The sequence below is a fragment of the Pseudophryne corroboree genome, chromosome 4, assembly GCF_028390025.1.
Source record: "Pseudophryne corroboree isolate aPseCor3 chromosome 4, aPseCor3.hap2, whole genome shotgun sequence".
In the NCBI taxonomy this organism is placed as follows: Eukaryota; Metazoa; Chordata; class Amphibia; order Anura; family Myobatrachidae; genus Pseudophryne; species Pseudophryne corroboree.
The window spans coordinates 26,274,647-26,293,075 of record NC_086447.1 but is presented as its reverse complement, the minus strand read 5'-3'; the positions used below and the strand labels follow the sequence as shown (position 1 = coordinate 26,293,075).

General features: G+C 31.7%; 23 non-coding genes across 23 annotated transcripts; all 23 read left to right on the top strand.

The window, feature by feature from the left end:
- The first annotated feature begins 412 nt into the window (after positions 1 to 412).
- TRNAV-AAC (transfer RNA valine (anticodon AAC)) lies at positions 413 to 485 on the top strand. Its single transcript has one exon. It is a non-coding gene; the product is annotated as a tRNA-Val (tRNA).
- A 649-nt stretch (positions 486 to 1,134) lies between these two features.
- Positions 1,135 to 1,207, top strand: TRNAV-AAC (transfer RNA valine (anticodon AAC)). Its single transcript has one exon. It is a non-coding gene; the product is annotated as a tRNA-Val (tRNA).
- Positions 1,208 to 2,075: 868 nt separating this feature from the next.
- TRNAV-CAC (transfer RNA valine (anticodon CAC)) lies at positions 2,076 to 2,148 on the top strand. The gene has a single exon. It is a non-coding gene; the product is annotated as a tRNA-Val (tRNA).
- A 431-nt stretch (positions 2,149 to 2,579) lies between these two features.
- TRNAV-AAC (transfer RNA valine (anticodon AAC)) lies at positions 2,580 to 2,652 on the top strand. The gene has a single exon. It is a non-coding gene; the product is annotated as a tRNA-Val (tRNA).
- A 648-nt stretch (positions 2,653 to 3,300) lies between these two features.
- On the top strand, positions 3,301 to 3,373 carry TRNAV-AAC (transfer RNA valine (anticodon AAC)). The gene has a single exon. It is a non-coding gene; the product is annotated as a tRNA-Val (tRNA).
- Positions 3,374 to 4,241: 868 nt separating this feature from the next.
- TRNAV-CAC (transfer RNA valine (anticodon CAC)) lies at positions 4,242 to 4,314 on the top strand. Its single transcript has one exon. It is a non-coding gene; the product is annotated as a tRNA-Val (tRNA).
- Positions 4,315 to 4,744: 430 nt separating this feature from the next.
- TRNAV-AAC (transfer RNA valine (anticodon AAC)) lies at positions 4,745 to 4,817 on the top strand. Its single transcript has one exon. It is a non-coding gene; the product is annotated as a tRNA-Val (tRNA).
- Positions 4,818 to 5,463: 646 nt separating this feature from the next.
- On the top strand, positions 5,464 to 5,536 carry TRNAV-AAC (transfer RNA valine (anticodon AAC)). The gene has a single exon. It is a non-coding gene; the product is annotated as a tRNA-Val (tRNA).
- A 712-nt stretch (positions 5,537 to 6,248) lies between these two features.
- TRNAV-AAC (transfer RNA valine (anticodon AAC)) lies at positions 6,249 to 6,321 on the top strand. The gene has a single exon. It is a non-coding gene; the product is annotated as a tRNA-Val (tRNA).
- Positions 6,322 to 7,188: 867 nt separating this feature from the next.
- Positions 7,189 to 7,261, top strand: TRNAV-CAC (transfer RNA valine (anticodon CAC)). Its single transcript has one exon. It is a non-coding gene; the product is annotated as a tRNA-Val (tRNA).
- Positions 7,262 to 7,690: 429 nt separating this feature from the next.
- On the top strand, positions 7,691 to 7,763 carry TRNAV-AAC (transfer RNA valine (anticodon AAC)). Its single transcript has one exon. It is a non-coding gene; the product is annotated as a tRNA-Val (tRNA).
- An 868-nt stretch (positions 7,764 to 8,631) lies between these two features.
- Positions 8,632 to 8,704, top strand: TRNAV-CAC (transfer RNA valine (anticodon CAC)). Its single transcript has one exon. It is a non-coding gene; the product is annotated as a tRNA-Val (tRNA).
- Positions 8,705 to 9,133: 429 nt separating this feature from the next.
- TRNAV-AAC (transfer RNA valine (anticodon AAC)) lies at positions 9,134 to 9,206 on the top strand. The gene has a single exon. It is a non-coding gene; the product is annotated as a tRNA-Val (tRNA).
- Positions 9,207 to 9,855: 649 nt separating this feature from the next.
- Positions 9,856 to 9,928, top strand: TRNAV-AAC (transfer RNA valine (anticodon AAC)). Its single transcript has one exon. It is a non-coding gene; the product is annotated as a tRNA-Val (tRNA).
- An 868-nt stretch (positions 9,929 to 10,796) lies between these two features.
- TRNAV-CAC (transfer RNA valine (anticodon CAC)) lies at positions 10,797 to 10,869 on the top strand. Its single transcript has one exon. It is a non-coding gene; the product is annotated as a tRNA-Val (tRNA).
- A 431-nt stretch (positions 10,870 to 11,300) lies between these two features.
- On the top strand, positions 11,301 to 11,373 carry TRNAV-AAC (transfer RNA valine (anticodon AAC)). Its single transcript has one exon. It is a non-coding gene; the product is annotated as a tRNA-Val (tRNA).
- Positions 11,374 to 12,745: 1,372 nt separating this feature from the next.
- On the top strand, positions 12,746 to 12,818 carry TRNAV-AAC (transfer RNA valine (anticodon AAC)). Its single transcript has one exon. It is a non-coding gene; the product is annotated as a tRNA-Val (tRNA).
- A 649-nt stretch (positions 12,819 to 13,467) lies between these two features.
- TRNAV-AAC (transfer RNA valine (anticodon AAC)) lies at positions 13,468 to 13,540 on the top strand. The gene has a single exon. It is a non-coding gene; the product is annotated as a tRNA-Val (tRNA).
- Positions 13,541 to 14,408: 868 nt separating this feature from the next.
- On the top strand, positions 14,409 to 14,481 carry TRNAV-CAC (transfer RNA valine (anticodon CAC)). The gene has a single exon. It is a non-coding gene; the product is annotated as a tRNA-Val (tRNA).
- Positions 14,482 to 14,912: 431 nt separating this feature from the next.
- On the top strand, positions 14,913 to 14,985 carry TRNAV-AAC (transfer RNA valine (anticodon AAC)). The gene has a single exon. It is a non-coding gene; the product is annotated as a tRNA-Val (tRNA).
- Positions 14,986 to 16,357: 1,372 nt separating this feature from the next.
- On the top strand, positions 16,358 to 16,430 carry TRNAV-AAC (transfer RNA valine (anticodon AAC)). The gene has a single exon. It is a non-coding gene; the product is annotated as a tRNA-Val (tRNA).
- An 868-nt stretch (positions 16,431 to 17,298) lies between these two features.
- TRNAV-CAC (transfer RNA valine (anticodon CAC)) lies at positions 17,299 to 17,371 on the top strand. Its single transcript has one exon. It is a non-coding gene; the product is annotated as a tRNA-Val (tRNA).
- Positions 17,372 to 17,799: 428 nt separating this feature from the next.
- Positions 17,800 to 17,872, top strand: TRNAV-AAC (transfer RNA valine (anticodon AAC)). Its single transcript has one exon. It is a non-coding gene; the product is annotated as a tRNA-Val (tRNA).
- The last annotated feature ends 557 nt before the right edge of the window (positions 17,873 to 18,429 follow it).

The window sequence follows — 18,429 nt, the reverse complement described above, 5'->3', positions numbered from 1 at the left end:
ACTTTGAATTCAATAATTTATATTTTGATAACTATCTACTGTTGCATTGCTCAATGAAAAAGCAAGCAAAAATCATATTGCAGAATATCAAAAGTCAATTTCCCTTCTACCATGCATATTGGATGGTGTTGCATTCATGAAGTACCTGTAGTGTAGAGTTATTCACATTTACCCAATATGCATAAGGTCCCCCTTCAAAATTGGTCAGAAATACATTCAAAAAATATTTTTTTAGTAAATACAATGATCAGAATTGATAATAAGTGAATGTGTCCTCTTGAAATGCAAAGTGGAAAAATAGCGTCAAAATTATTAGAAAATAGGAAAAAAAGTTTAGAAAAAATTATATTTCTAAGAAAAGCTTGTGTCATTTGTACTTCCAGACTAGATAGTGATGGGACCACGTGAGTCAGTTTCTGTAGTGTAGTGGTTATCACGTTCGCCTAACACGTGAAAGATCCCCAGTTCGAAACTGGGCAGAAACAATCTTTTAGCTTTAGAATTTTAAAACAATTAATTTTTTGGTAAAATGCTCAATAAAAATACAATCAGATAAAAAGTTTATTTTAGCATGCCATACTGAATGTCAAAGATCATTTTTTATTGGATGATGGTCTCAAATTTTTCATGTAGTATCTGTAGTGTAGTGATTTCATGTTTGCCTCACACGTGAAAGGTCCCCAGTTCGAAATTGGCAGAAACATATTTTGTTACCTAAACACTTTGAATTCAATAATTTATATTTTGATAACTATCTACTGTTGCATTGCTCAATGAAAAAGCAAGCAAAAAATCATATTGCAGAATATCAAAAGTCAATTTCAATTCTACCATGTATATTGGATGGTGTTGCATTCATGAAGTACCTGTAGTGTAGAGTTATTCACATTTATCCAATATGCATAAGGTCCCCCTTCAAAATTGGTCAGAAATACATTAAAAAAAATTTTTTTTAGTAAATACAATGATCAGAATTGATAATAAGTGAATGTGTCCTCTTGAAATGCAAAGTGGAAAAATAGCATCAAAATTATTAGAAAATAGGAAAAAAAGTTTAGAAAAAATTATATTTCTAATAAAAGCATGTGTCATGTGTACATCCAGACTAGATAGTGATGGGATTCACGAGAGTCAGTTTCTGTAGTGTAGTGGTTATCACGTTCGCCTAACACGCGAAAGGTCGCCAGTTCGAAACTGGGCAGAATCAGTCTTTTAGCTTTAGAATTTTAAAACAATGAATTTTTGGGTAAAATGCTCAATAAAAATACAATCAGATAAAAAGTTTATTTTAGCATGCCATACTGAATGTCAAAGATCATTTTTTATTGGATGATGGTCGCAAATTTTTCATGTAGTATCTGTAGTGTAGTGATTTCATGTTTGCCTCACGCGTGAAAGTTCCTCAGTTCGAAATTGGCAGAAACATATTTTGTTACCTAAACACTTTGAATTCAATAATTTATATTTTGATAACTATATACTGTTGCATTGCTCAATGAAAAAGCAAGCAAAAAATCATATTGCAGAATATCAAAAGTCAATTTCCCTTCTACCATGCATATTGGATGGTGTTGCATTCATGAAGTACCTGTAGTGTAGTATTATTCACATTTAGCCAATATGCATAAGGTTCCCCTTCAAAATTGGTCAGAAATACATTAAAAATAGATTTTTTTATTAAATACAATGATCAGAACTATTAATAAGTGAATGTGTCCTCTTGAAATGCAAAGTGGAAAAAATAGCATAGAAATTATTAGAAAATAGAAAAATAAGTTTAGAAAAAAAAATTCTAAGAAAACGGTTTGCCAATGGTACTTCCCGACTCCATAGTGATGAGATCTTCAAAAGTCAGTTTCTGTATTGTAGTGGTTATCACATTCGCCTAAAACACAAAAGGTCCCCAGTTCGAAACTGGGCAGAAATATGCTGTTATCTTTAGAATTTTAAATCAAGGGATTTTTGGTTGAAATGCCAAATAAAAATGCAATCATATAAAAAGTTTATTTCAGAATGCCATAATGTATGTCAAAGATCATTTTTTATTGGATGGCGGGAGATGCTGTTTTATTGTAGTTTCTGTAGTGTAGTGGTTATCACGTTCGCCTCACACGCGAAAGGTCCCCAGTTCGAAACTGGGCAGAAACATATTTTGTTACCTAAACACTTTGAATTCAATAATTTATATTTTGATAACTATCTACTGTTGCATTGCTCAATGAAAAAGCAAGCAAAAATCATATTGCAGAATATCAAAAGTCAATTTCCCTTCTACCATGCATATTGGATGGTGTTGCATTCATGAAGTACCTGTAGTGTAGTATTATTCACATTTAGCCAATATGCATAAGGTTCCCCTTCAAAATTGGTCAGAAATACATTCAAAAAATATTTTTTTAGTAAATACAATGATCAGAATTGATAATAAGTGAATGTGTCCTCTTGAAATGCAAAGTGGAAAAATAGCGTCAAAATTATTAGAAAATAGGAAAAAAAAGTTTAGAAAAAATTATATTTCTAAGAAAAGCATGTGTCATTTGTACTTCCAGACTAGATAGTGATGGGATGCACAAGAGTCAGTTTCTGTAGTGTAGTGGTTATCACGTTCGCCTAACACGCGAAAGGTCCCCAGTTCGAAACTGGGCAGAAACAATCTTTTAGCTTTAGAATTTTAAAACAATGAATTTTTGGGTAAAATGCTCAATAAAAATACAATCAGATAAAAAGTTTATTTTAGCATGCCATACTGAATGTCAAAGATCATTTTTTATTGGATGATGGTCGCAAATTTTTCATGTAGTATCTGTAGTGTAGTGATTTCATGTTTGCCTCACACGTGAAAGGTCCCCAGTTCGAAATTGGCAGAAACATATTTTGTTACCTAAACACTTTGAATTCAATAATTTATATTTTGATAACTATCTACTGTTGCATTGCTCAATGAAAAAGCAAGCAAAAAATCATATTGCAGAATATCAAAAGTCAATTTCCCTTCTACCATGCATATTGGATGGTGTTGCATTCATGAAGTTCCTGTAGTGTAGAGTTATTCACATTTATCCAATATGCATAAGGTCCCCCTTCAAAATTGGTCAGAAATACATTAAAAAAAAATTTTTTAGTAAATACAATGATCAGAATTGATAATAAGTGAATGTGTCCTCTCGAAATGCAAAGTGGAAAAATAGCGTCAAAATGATTAGAAAATAGGAAAAAAAGTTTAGAAAAAATTATATTTCTAATAAAAGCATGTGTCATGTGTACATCCAGACTAGATAGTGATGAAATTCACGAGAGTCAGTTTCTGTAGTGTAGTGGTTATCACGTTCGCCTAACACGCGAAAGGTCCCCAGTTTGAAACTGGGCAGAAACAATCTTTTAGCTGTAGAATTTTAAAACAATTAATTTTTGGGTAAAATGCTCAATAAAAATACAATCAGATAAAAAGTTTATTTTAGCATGCCATACTGAATGTCAAAGATCATTTTTTACTGGATGATGGTCGCAAATTTTTCATGTAGTATCTGTAGTGTAGTGATTTCATGTTTGCCTCACGCGTGAAAGGTCCCCAGTTCGAAATTGGCAGAAACATATTTTGTTACCTAAACACTTTGAATTCAATAATTTATATTTTGATAACTATATACTGTTGCATTGCTCAATGAAAAAGCAAGCAAAAAATCATATTGCAGAATATCAAAAGTCAATTTCCCTTCTACCATGCATATTGGATGGTGTTGCATTCATGAAGTACCTGTAGTGTAGTATTATTTACATTTAGCCAATATGCATAAGGTTCCCCTTCAAAATTGGTCAGAAATACATTAAAAATAGATTTTTTTATTAAATACAATGATCAGAACTATTAATAAGTGAATGTGTCCTCTTGAAATGCAAAGTGGAAAAAATAGCATAGAAATTATTAGAAAATAGAAAAATAAGTTTAGAAAAAAAAATTCTAAGAAAACGGTTTGCCAATGGAACTTCCCGACTCCACAGTGATGAGATCTTCAAAAGTCAGTTTCTGTATTGTAGTGGTTATCACATTCGCCTAAAACACAAAAGGTCCCCAGTTCGAAACTAGGCAGAAATATGCTGTTATCTTTAGAATTTTAAAACAAGGGATTTTTGGTTGAAATGCCAAATAAAAATGCAATCATATAAAAAGTTTATTTCAGAATGTCATAATGTCTGTCAAAGATCATTTTTTATTGGATGGCGGGAGATGCTGTTTCATTGTAGTTTCTGTAGTGTAGTGGTTATCACGTTCGCCTCACACGCGAAAGGTCCCCAGTTCGAAACTGGGCAGAAACATATTTTGTTACCTAAACACTTTGAATTCAATAATTTATATTTTGATAACTATCTACTGTTGCATTGCTCAATGAAAAAGCAAGCAAAAATCATATTGCAGATTATCAAAAGTCAATTTCCCTTCTACCATGCATATTGGATGGTGTTGCATTCATGAAGTACCTGTAGTGTAGAGTTATTCACATTTACCCAATATGCTTAAGGTCCCCCTTCAAAATTGGTCAGAAATACATTCAAAAAATATTTTTTTTAGTAAATACAATGATCAGAATTGATAATAAGTGAATGTGTCCTCTTGAAATGCAAAGTGGAAAAATAGCGTCAAAATTATTAGAAAATAGGAAAAAAAGTTTAGAAAAAATTATATTTCTAAGAAAAGCATGTGTCATTTGTACTTCCAGACTAGATAGTGATGGGACCACGCGAGTCAGTTTCTGTAGTGTAGTGGTTATCACGTTCGCCTAACACGTGAAAGATCCCCAGTTCGAAACTGGGCAGAAACAATCTTTTAGCTTTAGAATTTTAAAACAATTAATTTTTGGGTAAAATGCTCAATAAAAATACAATCAGATAAAAAGTTTATTTTAGCATGCCATACTGAATGTCAAAGATCATTTTTTATTGGATGATGGTCTCAAATTTTACATGTAGTATCTGTAGTGTAGTGATTTCATGTTTGCCTCACACGTGAAAGGTCCCCAGTTCGAAATTGGCAGAAACATATTTTGTTACCTAAACACTTTGAATTCAATAATTTATATTTTGATAACTATCTACTGTTGCATTGCTCAATGAAAAAGCAAGCAAAAATCATATTGCAGAATATCAAAAGTCAATTTCCCTTCTACCATGCATATTGGATGGTGTTGCATTCATGAAGTACCTGTAGTGTAGAGTTATTCACATTTACCCAATATGCATAAGGTCCCCCTTCAAAATTGGTCAGAAATACATTAAAAAAATTTTTTTAGTAAATACAATGATCAGAATTGATAATAAGTGAATGTGTCCTCTTGAAATGCAAAGTGGAAAAATAGCGTCAAAATTATTAGAAAAAAGGAAAAAAAGTTTAGAAAAAATCATATTTCTAAGAAAAGCATGTGTCATTTGTACTTCCAGACTAGATAGTGATGGAATCCACAAGTGTCAGTTTCTGTAATGTAGTGGTTATCACGTTCGCATAACACGCGAAAGGTCCCCAGTTCGAAACTGGGCAGAAACAATCTTTTAGCTTTAGAATTTTAAAACAATGAATTTTTGGGTAAAATGCTCAATAAAAATACAATCAGATAAAAAGTTTATTTTAGCATGCCATACTGAATATCAAAGATCATTTTTTATTGGATGATGGTCTCAAATTTTTCATGTAGTATCTGTAGTGTAGTGATTTCATGTTTACCTCACACGTGAAAGGTCCCCAGTTCGAAATTGGCAGAAACAATTGTAGTGGTTATCACGTTCGCCTCACACGCGAGAGGTCCCCAGTTCGAAACTGGGCAGAAACATATTTTGTTACCTAAACACTTTGAATTCAATAATTTATATTTTGATAACTATCTACTGTTGCATTGCTCAATGAAAAAGCAAGCAAAAATCATATTGCAGAATATCAAAAGTCAATTTCCCTTCTACCATGCATATTGGATGGTGTTGCATTCATGAAGTACCTGTAGTGTAGAGTTATTCACATTTACCCAATATGCATAAGGTCTCCCTTCAAAATTGGTCAGAAATACATTCAAAAAATATTTTTTTATTAAATACAATGATCAGAATTGATAATAAGTGAATGTGTCCTCTTGAAATGCAAAGTGGAAAAATAGCGTCAAAATTATTAGAAAATAGGAAAAAAAGTTTAGAAAAAATTATATTTCTAAGAAAAGCATGTGTCATTTGTACTTCCAGACTAGATAGTGATGGGACCACGCGAGTCAGTTTCTGTAGTGTAGTGGTTATCACGTTCGCCTAACACGTGAAAGATCCCCAGTTCGAAACTGGGCAGAAACAATCTTTTAGCTTTAGAATTTTAAAACAATTAATTTTTGGGTAAAATGCTCAATAAAAATACAATCAGATAAAAAGTTTATTTTAGCATGCCATACTGAATGTCAAAGATCATTTTTTACTGGATGATGGTCGCAAATTTTTCATGTAGTATCTGTAGTGTAGTGATTTCATGTTTGCCTCACGCGTGAAAGGTCCCCAGTTCGAAATTGGCAGAAACATATTTTGTTACCTAAACACTTTGAATTCAATAATTTATATTTTGATAACTATATACTGTTGCATTGCTCAATGAAAAAGCAAGCAAAAAATCATATTGCAGAATATCAAAAGTCAATTTCCCTTCTACCATGCATATTGGATGGTGTTGCATTCATGAAGTACCTGTAGTGTAGTATTATTCACATTTAGCCAATATGCATAAGGTTCCCCTTCAAAATTGGTCAGAAATACATTAAAAATAGATTTTTTTATTAAATACAATGATCAGAACTATTAATAAGTGAATGTGTCCTCTTGAAATGCAAAGTGGAAAAAATAGCATAGAAATTATTAGAAAATAGAAAAATAAGTTTAGAAAAAAAAATTCTAAGAAAACGGTTTGCCAATGGTACTTCCCGACTCCATAGTGATGAGATCTTCAAAAGTCAGTTTCTGTATTGTAGTGGTTATCACATTCGCCTAAAACACAAAAGGTCCCCAGTTCGAAACTAGGCAGAAATATGCTGTTATCTTTAGAATTTTAAATCAAGGGATTTCGGTTGAAATGCCAAATAAAAATGCAATCATATAAAAAGTTTATTTCAGAATGCCATAATGTATGTCAAAGATCATTTTTTATTGGATGGCGGGAGATTCTGTTTTCATGTAGTTTCTGTAGTGTAGTGGTTATCACGTTCGCCTCACACGCGAAAGGTCCCCAGTTCGAAACTGGGCAGAAACATATTTTGTTACCTAAACACTTTGAATTCAATAATTTATATTTTGATAACTATCTACTGTTGCATTGCTCAATGAAAAAGCAAGCAAAAATCATATTGCAGAATATCAAAAGTCAATTTCCCTTCTACCATGCATATTGGATGGTGTTGCATTCATGAAGTACCTGTAGTGTAGAGTTATTCACATTTACCCAATATGCATAAGGTCCCCCTTCAAAATTGGTCAGAAATACATAAAAAAATTTTTTTTTAGTAAATACAATGATCAGAATTGATAATAAGTGAATGTGTCCTCTTGAAATGCAAAGTGGAAAAATAGCGTCAAAATTATTAGAAAATAGGAAAAAAAGTTTAGAAAAAATCATATTTCTAAGAAAAGCATGTGTCATTTGTACTTCCAGACTAGATAGTGATAGAATCCACAAGTGTCAGTTTCTGTAGTTTAGTGGTTATCACGTTCGCATAACACGCGAAAGGTCCCCAGTTCGAAACTGGGCAGAAACAATCTTTTAGCTTTAGAATTTTAAAACAATGAATTTTTGGGTAAAATGCTCAATAAAAATACAATCAGATAAAAAGTTTATTTTAGCATGCCATACTGAATATCAAAGATCATTTTTTATTGGATGATGGTCTCAAATTTTTCATGTAGTATCTGTAGTGTAGTGATTTCATGTTTACCTCACACGTGAAAGGTCCCCAGTTCGAAATTGGCAGAAACATATTTTGTTACCTAAACACTTTGAATTCAATAATTTATATTTTGATAACTATCTACTGTTGCATTGCTCAAAGAAAAAGCAAGCAAAAAATCATATTGCAGAATATCAAAAGTCAATTTCCCTTCTACCATGCATATTGGATGGTGTTGCATTCATGAAGTACCTGTAGTGTAGTATTATTCACATTTAGCCAATATGCATAAGGTTCCCCTTCAAAATTGGTCAGAAATACATTAAAAATAGATTTTTTTATTAAATACAATGATCAGAACTATTAATAAGTGAATGTGTCCTCTTGAGATGCAAAGTGGAAAAAATAGCATAGAAATTATTAGAAAATAGAAAAATAAGTTTAGAAAAAAAAATTCTAAGAAAACGGTTTGCCAATGGTACTTCCCGACTCCATAGTGATGAGATCTTCAAAAGTCAGTTTCTGTATTGTAGTGGTTATCACATTCGCCTAAAACACAAAAGGTCCCCAGTTCGAAACTGGGCAGAAATATGCTGTTATCTTTAGAATTTTAAAACAAGGGATTTTTGGTTGAAATGCCAAATAAAAATGCAATCATATAAAAAGTTTATTTCAGAATGTCATAATGTATGTCAAAGATAATTTTTTATTGGATGGCGGGAGATGCTGTTTCATTGTAGTTTCTGTAGTGTAGTGGTTATCACGTTCGCCTCACACGCGAAAGGTCCCCAGTTCGAAACTGGGCAGAAACATATTTTGTTACCTAAACACTTTGAATTCAATAATTTATATTTTGATAACTATCTACTGTTGCATTGCTCAATGAAAAAGCAAGCAAAAATCATATTGCAGAATATCAAAAGTCAATTTCCCTTCTACCATGCATATTGGATGGTGTTGCATTCATGAAGTACCTGTAGTGTAGATTTATTCACATTTACCCAATATGCATAAGGTCCTTCTTCAAAATTGGTCAGAAATACATTCAAAAAATATTTTTTTAGTAAATACAATGATCAGAATTGATAATAAGTGAATGTGTCCTCTTGAAATGCAAAGTGGAAAAATAGCGTCAAAATTATTAGAAAATAGGAAAAAAAGTTTAGAAAAAATTATATTTCTAAGAAAAGCTTGTGTCATTTGTACTTCCAGACTAGATAGTGATGGGACCACGTGAGTCAGTTTCTGTAGTGTAGTGGTTATCACGTTCGCCTAACACGTGAAAGATCCCCAGTTCGAAACTGGGCAGAAACAATCTTTTAGCTTTAGAATTTTAAAACAATTAATTTTTTGGTAAAATGCTCAATAAAAATACAATCAGATAAAAAGTTTATTTTAGCATGCCATACTGAATGTCAAAGATCATTTTTTATTGGATGATGGTCTCAAATTTTTCATGTAGTATCTGTAGTGTAGTGATTTCATGTTTGCCTCACACGTGAAAGGTCCCCAGTTCGAAATTGGCAGAAACATATTTTGTTACCTAAACACTTTGAATTCAATAATTTATATTTTGATAACTATCTACTGTTGCATTGCTCAATGAAAAAGCAAGCAAAAAATCATATTGCAGAATATCAAAAGTCAATTTCAATTCTACCATGTATATTGGATGGTGTTGCATTCATGAAGTACCTGTAGTGTAGAGTTATTCACATTTATCCAATATGCATAAGGTCCCCCTTCAAAATTGGTCAGAAATACATTAAAATTTTTTTTTTTTAGTAAATACAATGATCAGAATTGATAATAAGTGAATGTGTCCTCTTGAAATGCAAAGTGGAAAAATAGCATCAAAATTATTAGAAAATAGGAAAAAAAGTTTAGAAAAAATTATATTTCTAAGAAAAGCATGTGTCATTTGTACTTCCAGACTAGATAGTGATGGAATCCACAAGTGTCAGTTTCTGTAGTGTAGTGGTTTTCACGTTCGCATAACACGCGAAAGGTCCCCAGTTCGAAACTGGGCAGAAACAATCTTTTAGCTTTAGAATTTTAAAACAATGAATTTTTGGGTAAAATGCTCAATAAAAATACAATCAGATAAAAAGTTTATTTTAGCATGCCATACTGAATATCAAAGATCATTTTTTATTGGATGATGGTCTCAAATTTTTCATGTAGTATCTGTAGTGTAGTGATTTCATGTTATCCTCACACGTGAAAGGTCCCCAGTTCGAAATTGGCATAAACATATTTTGTTACCTAAACACTTTGAATTCAATAATTTATATTTTGATAACTATCTACTGTTGCATTGCTCAATGAAAAAGCAAGCAAAAAATCATATTGCAGAATATCAAAAGTCAATTTCCCTTCTACCATGCATATTGGATGGTGTTGCATTCATGAAGTACCTGTAGTGTAGTATTATTCACATTTAGCCAATATGCATAAGGTTCCCCTTCAAAATTGGTCAGAAATACATTAAAAATAGATTTTTTTATTAAATACAATGATCAGAACTATTAATAAGTGAATGTGTCCTCTTGAGATGCAAAGTGGAAAAAATAGCATAGAAATTATTAGAAAATAGAAAAATAAGTTTAGAAAAAAAAATTCTAAGAAAACGGTTTGCCAATGGTACTTCCCGACTCCATAGTGATGAGATCTTCAAAAGTCAGTTTCTGTATTGTAGTGGTTATCACATTCGCCTAAAATACAAAAGGTCCCCAGTTCGAAACTGGGCAGAAATATGCTGTTATCTTTAGAATTTTAAAACAAGGGATTTTTGGTTGAAATGCCAAATAAAAATGCAATCATATAAAAAGTTTATTTCAGAATGTCATAATGTATGTCAAAGATCATTTTTTATTGGATGGCGGGAGAAGCTGTTTCATTGTAGTTTCTGTAGTGTAGTGGTTATCACGTTCGCCTCACAAGCGAAAGGTCCCCAGTTCGAAACTGGGCAGAAACATATTTTGTTACCTAAACACTTTGAATTCAATAATTTATATTTTGATAACTATCTACTGTTGCATTGCTCAATGAAAAAGCAAGCAAAAAATCATATTGCAGAATATCAAAAGTCAATTTCAATTCTACCATGCATATTGGATGGTGTTGCATTCATGAAGTACCTGTAGTGTAGAGTTATTCACATTTATCCAATATGCATAAGGTCCCCCTTCAAAATTGGTCAGAAATACATAAAAAAATTTTTTTTTTAGTAAATACAATGATCAGAATTGATAATAAGTGAATGTGTCCTCTTGAAATGCAAAGTGGAAAAATAGCATCAAAATTATTAGAAAATAGGAAAAAAAGTTTAGAAAAAATTATATTTCTAAGAAAAGCATGTGTCATTTGTACTTCCAGACTAGATAGTGATGGGATACACGAGAGTCAGTTTCTGTAGTGTAGTGGTTATCATGTTCGCCTAACACGCGAAAGGTCCCCAGTTCGAAACTGGGCAGAAACAATCTTTTAGCTTTAGAATTTTAAAACAATGAATTTTTGGGTAAAATGCTCAATAAAAATACAATCAGATAAAAAGTTTATTTTAGCATGCCATACTGAATGTCAAAGATCATTTTTTATTGGATGATGGTCGCAAATTTTTCATGTAGTATCTGTAGTGTAGTGATTTCATGTTTGCCTCACGCGTGAAAGTTCCCCAGTTCGAAATTGGCAGAAACATATTTTGTTACCTAAACACTTTGAATTCAATAATTTATATTTTGATAACTATATACTGTTGCATTGCTCAATGAAAAAGCAAGCAAAAAATCATATTGCAGAATATCAAAAGTCAATTTCCCTTCTACCATGCATATTGGATGGTGTTGCATTCATGAAGTACCTGTAGTGTAGTATTATTCACATTTAGCCAATATGCATAAGGTTCCCCTTCAAAATTGGTCAGAAATACATTAAAAATAGATTTTTTTATTAAATACAATGATCAGAACTATTAATAAGTGAATGTGTCCTCTTGAAATGCAAAGTGGAAAAAATAGCATAGAAATTATTAGAAAATAGAAAAATAAGTTTAGAAAAAAAAATTCTAAGAAAACGGTTTGCCAATGGTACTTCCCGACTCCATAGTGATGAGATCTTCAAAAGTCAGTTTCTGTATTGTAGTGGTTATCACATTCGCCTAAAACACAAAAGGTCCCCAGTTCGAAACTAGGCAGAAATATGCTGTTATCTTTAGAATTTTAAATCAAGGGATTTTCAGTTGAAATGCCAAATAAAAATGCAATCATATAAAAAGTTTATTTCAGAATGCCGTAATGTATGTCAAAGATCATTTTTTATTGGATGGCGGGAGATTCTGTTTTCATGTAGTTTCTGTAGTGTAGTGGTTATCACGTTCGCCCACACGCGAAAGGTCCCCAGTTCGAAACTGGGCAGAAACATATTTTGTTACCTAAACACTTTGAATTCAATAATTTATATTTTGATAACTATCTACTGTTGCATTGCTCAATGAAAAAGCAAGCAAAAATCATATTGCAGAATATCAAAAGTAAATTTCCCTTCTACCATGCATATTGGATGGTGTTGCATTCATGAAGTACCTGTAGTATAGAGTTATTCACATTTATCCAATATGCATAAGGTCCCCCTTCAAAATTGGTCAGAAATACATTAAAAAAAATTTTTTTTTATTAAATACAATGATCAGAATTGATAATAAGTGAATGTGTCCTCTTGAAATGCAAAGTGGAAAAATAGCGTCAAAATTATTAGAAAATAGGAAAAAAAAGTTTAGAAAAAATTATTTTTCTAAGAAAAGCATGTGTCATTTGTACTTCCAGACTAGATAGTGATGGAATCCACAAGAGTCAGTTTCTGTAGTGTAGTGGTTATCACGTTTGCCTAACACGCGAAAGGTCCCCAGTTCGAAACTGGGCAGAAACAATCTTTTAGCTTTAGAATTTTAAAACAATGAATTTTTGGGTAAAATGCTCAATAAAAATACAATCAGATAAAAAGTTTATTTTAGCATGCCATACTGAATGTCAAAGATCATTTTTTATTGGATGATGGTCTCAAATTTTTCATGTAGTATCTGTAGTGTAGTGATTTCATGTTTGCCTCACACGTGAAAGGTCCCCAGTTCGAAATTGGCAGAAACATATTTTGTTACCTAAACACTTTGAATTCAATAATTTATATTTTGATAACTATCTACTGTTGCATTGCTCAATGAAAAAGCAAGCAAAAAATCATATTGCAGAATATCAAAAGTCAATTTCAATTCTACCATGTATATTGGATGGTGTTGCATTCATGAAGTACCTGTAGTGTAGAGTTATTCACATTTATCCAATATGCATAAGGTCCCCCTTCAAAATTGGTCAGAAATACATTAAAAAAATTTTTTTTTAGTAAATACAATGATCAGAATTGATAATAAGTGAATGTGTCCTCTTGAAATGCAAAGTGGAAAAATAGCATCAAAATTATTAGAAAATAGGAAAAAAAGTTTAGAAAAAATTATATTTCTAAGAAAAGCATGTGTCATTTGTACTTCCAGACTAGATAGTGATGGAATCCACAAGTGTCAGTTTCTGTAGTGTAGTGGTTATCACGTTCGCATAACACGCGAAAGGTCCCCAGTTCGAAACTGGGCAGAAACAATCTTTTAGCTTTAGAATTTTAAAACAATGAATTTTTGGGTAAAATGCTCAATAAAAATACAATCAGATAAAAAGTTTATTTTAGCATGCCATACTGAATATCAAAGATCATTTTTTATTGGATGATGGTCTCAAATTTTTCATGTAGTATCTGTAGTGTAGTGATTTCATGTTATCCTCACACGTGAAAGGTCCCCAGTTCGAAATTGGCAGAAACATATTTTGTTACCTAAACACTTTGAATTCAATAATTTATATTTTGATAACTATCTACTGTTGCATTGCTCAATGAAAAAGCAAGCAAAAAATCATATTGCAGAATATCAAAAGTCAATTTCCCTTCTACCATGCATATTGGATGGTGTTGCATTCATGAAGTACCTGAAGTGTAGTATTATTCACATTTAGCCAATATGCATAAGGTTCCCCTTCAAAATTGGTCAGAAATACATTAAAAATAGATTTTTTTATTAAATACAATGATCAGAACTATTAATAAGTGAATGTGTCCTCTTGAGATGCAAAGTGGAAAAAATAGCATAGAAATTATTAGAAAATAGAAAAATAAGTTTAGAAAAAAAAATTCTAAGAAAACGGTTTGCCAATGGTACTTCCCGACTCCATAGTGATGAGATCTTCAAAAGTCAGTTTCTGTATTGTAGTGGTTATCACATTCGCCTAAAACACAAAAGGTCCCCAGTTCGAAACTGGGCAGAAATATGCTGTTATCTTTAGAATTTTAAAACAAGGGATTTTTGGTTGAAATGCCAAATAAAAATGCAATCATATAAAAAGTTTATTTCAGAATGTCATAATGTATGTCAAAGATCATTTTTTATTGGATGGCGGGAGATGCTGTTTCATTGTAGTTTATGTAGTGTAGTGGTTATCACGTTCGCCTCACAAGCGAAAGGTCCCCAGTTCGAAACTGGGCAGAAACATATTTTGTTACCTAAACACTTTGAATTCAATAATTTATATTTTGATAACTATCTACTGTTGCATTGCTCAATGAAAAAGCAAGCAAAAAATCATATTGCAGAATATCAAAAGTCAATTTCAATTCTACCATGCATATTGGATGGTGTTGCATTCATGAAGTACCTGTAGTGTAGAGTTATTCACATTTATCCAATATGCATAAGGTCCCCCTTCAAAATTGGTCAGAAATACATTAAAAAATTTTTTTTTTAGCAAATACAATGATCAGAATTGATAATAAGTGAATGTGTCCTCTTGAAATGCAAAGTGGAAAAATAGCATCAAAATTATTAGAAAATAGGAAAAAAAGTTTAGAAAAAATTATATTTCTAAGAAAAGCATGTGTCATTTGTACTTCCAGACTAGATAGTGATGGGATTCACGAGAGTCAGTTTCTGTAGTGTAGTGGTTATCATGTTCGCCTAACACGCGAAAGGTCCCCAGTTCGAAACTGGGCAGAAACAATCTTTTAGCTTTAGAATTTTAAAACAATGAATTTTTGGGTAAAATGCTCAATAAAAATACAATCAGATAAAAAGTTTATTTTAGCATGCCATACTGAATGTCAAAGATCATTTTTTATTGGATGATGGTCGCAAATTTTTCATGTAGTATCTGTAGTGTAGTGATTTCATGTTTGCCTCACGCGTGAAAGTTCCCCAGTTCGAAATTGGCAGAAACATATTTTGTTACCTAAACACTTTGAATTCAATAATTTATATTTTGATAACTATATACTGTTGCATTGCTCAATGAAAAAGCAAGCAAAAAATCATATTGCAGAATATCAAAAGTCAATTTCCCTTCTACCATGCATATTGGATGGTGTTGCATTCATGAAGTACCTGTAGTGTAGTATTATTCACATTTAGCCAATATGCATAAGGTTCCCCTTCAAAATTGGTCAGAAATACATTAAAAATAGATTTTTTTATTAAATACAATGATCAGAACTATTAATAAGTGAATGTGTCCTCTTGAAATGCAAAGTGGAAAAAATAGCATAGAAATTATTAGAAAATAGAAAAATAAGTTTAGAAAAAAAAATTCTAAGAAAACGGTTTGCCAATGGTACTTCCCGACTCCATAGTGATGAGATCTTCAAAAGTCAGTTTCTGTATTGTAGTGGTTATCACATTCGCCTAAAACACAAAAGGTCCCCAGTTCGAAACTAGGCAGAAATATGCTGTTATCTTTAGAATTTTAAATCAAGGGATTTTCAGTTGAAATGCCAAATAAAAATGCAATCATATAAAAAGTTTATTTCAGAATGCCGTAATGTATGTCAAAGATCATTTTTTATTGGATGGCGGGAGATTCTGTTTTCATGTAGTTTCTGTAGTGTAGTGGTTATCACGTTCGCCCACACGCGAAAGGTCCCCAGTTCGAAACTGGGCAGAAACATATTTTGTTACCTAAACACTTTGAATTCAATAATTTATATTTTGATAACTATCTACTGTTGCATTGCTCAATGAAAAAGCAAGCAAAAATCATATTGCAGAATATCAAAAGTAAATTTCCCTTCTACCATGCATATTGGATGGTGTTGCATTCATGAAGTACCTGTAGTGTAGAGTTATTCACATTTATCCAATATGCATAAGGTCCCCCTTCAAAATTGGTCAGAAATACATTAAAAAAAATTTTTTTTTATTAAATACAATGATCAGAATTGATAATAAGTGAATGTGTCCTCTTGAAATGCAAAGTGGAAAAATAGCGTCAAAATTATTAGAAAATAGGAAAAAAAAGTTTAGAAAAAATTATTTTTCTAAGAAAAGCATGTGTCATTTGTACTTCCAGACTAGATAGTGATGGAATCCACAAGAGTCAGTTTCTGTAGTGTAGTGGTTATCACATTCGCCTAACACGCGAAAGGTCCCCAGTTCGAAACTGGGCAGAAACAATCTTTTAGCTTTAGAATTTTAAAACAATGAATTTTTGGGTAAAATGCTCAATAAAAATACAATCAGATAAAAAGTTTATTTTAGCATGCCTTACTGAATGTCAAAGATCATTTTTTATTGGATGATGGTCGCAAATTTTTCATGTAGTATCTGTAGTGTAGTGATTTCATGTTTGCCTCAAGCGTGAAAGGTCCCCAGTTCGAAATTGGCAGAAACATATTTTGTTACCTAAACACTTTGAATTCAATAATTTATATTTTGATAACTATATACTGTTGCATTGCTCAATGAAAAAGCAAGCAAAAAATCATATTGCAAAATATAAAAAGTCAATTTCCCTTCTACCATGCATATTGGATGGTGTTGCATTCATGAAGTACCTGTAGTGTAGTATTATTCACATTTAGCCAATATGCATAAGGTTCCCCTTCAAAATTGGTCAGAAATACATTAAAAATAGATTTTTTTATTAAATACAATGATCAGAACTATTAATAAGTGAATGTGTCCTCTTGAAATGCAAAGTGGAAAAAATAGCATAGAAATTATTAGAAAATAGAAAAATAAGTTTAGAAAAAAAAATTCTAAGAAAATGGTTTGCCAATGGTACTTCCCGACTCCATAGTGATGAGATCTTCAAAAGTCAGTTTCTGTATTGTAGTGGTTATCACATTCGCCTAAAACACAAAAGGTCCCCAGTTCGAAACTGGGCAGAAATATGCTGTTATCTTTAGAATTTTAAATCAAGGGATTTTTGGTTGAAATGCCAAATAAAAATGCAATCATATAAAAAGTTTATTTCAGAATGCCATAATGTATGTCAAAGATCATTTTTTATTGGATGGCGGGAGAAGCTGTTTTATTGTAGTTTCTGTAGTGTAGTGGTTATCACGTTCGCCTCACACGCGAAAGGTCCCCAGTTCGAAACTGGGCAGAAACATATTTTGTTACCTAAACACTTTGAATTCAATAATTTATATTTTGATAACTATCTACTGTTGCATTGCTCAATGAAAAAGCAAGCAAAAATCATATTGCAGAATATCAAAAGTCAATTTCCCTTCTACCATGCATATTGGATGGTGTTGCATTCATGAAGTACCTGTAGTGTAGAGTTATTCACATTTACCCAATATGCATAAGGTCCCCCTTCAAAATTGGTCAGAAATACATTAAAAAAATTTTTTTTGTAAATACAATGATCAGAATTGATAATAAGTGAATGTGTCCTCTTGAAATGCAAAGTGGAAAAATAGCGTCAAAATTATTAGAAAATAGGAAAAAAAGTTTAGAAAAAATCATATTTCTAAGAAAAGCATGTGTCATTTGTACTTCCAGACTAGATAGTGATGGAATCCACAAGTGTCAGTTTCTGTAATGTAGTGGTTATCACGTTCGCATAACACGCGAAAGGTCCCCAGTTCGAAACTGGGCAGAAACAATCTTTTAGCTTTAGAATTTTAAAACAATGAATTTTTGGGTAAAATGCTCAATAAAAATACAATCAGATAAAAAGTTTATTTTAGCATGCCATACTGAATATCAAAGATCATTTTTTATTGGATGATGGTCTCAAATTTTTCATGTAGTATCTGTAGTGTAGTGATTTCATGTTTACCTCACACGTGAAAGGTCCCCAGTTCGAAATTGGCAGAAACAATTGTAGTGGTTATCACGTTCGCCTCACACGCGAGAGGTCCCCAGTTCGAAACTGGGCAGAAACATATTTTGTTACCTAAACACTTTGAATTCAATAATTTATATTTTGATAACTATCTACTGTTGCATTGCTCAATGAAAAAGCAAGCAAAAATCATATTGCAGAATATCAAAAGTCAATTTCCCTTCTACCATGCATATTGGATGGTGTTGCATTCATGAAGTACCTGTAGTGTAGAGTTATTCACATTTACCCAATATGCATAAGGTCTCCCTTCAAAATTGGTCAGAAATACATTCAAAAAATATTTTTTTATTAAATACAATGATCAGAATTGA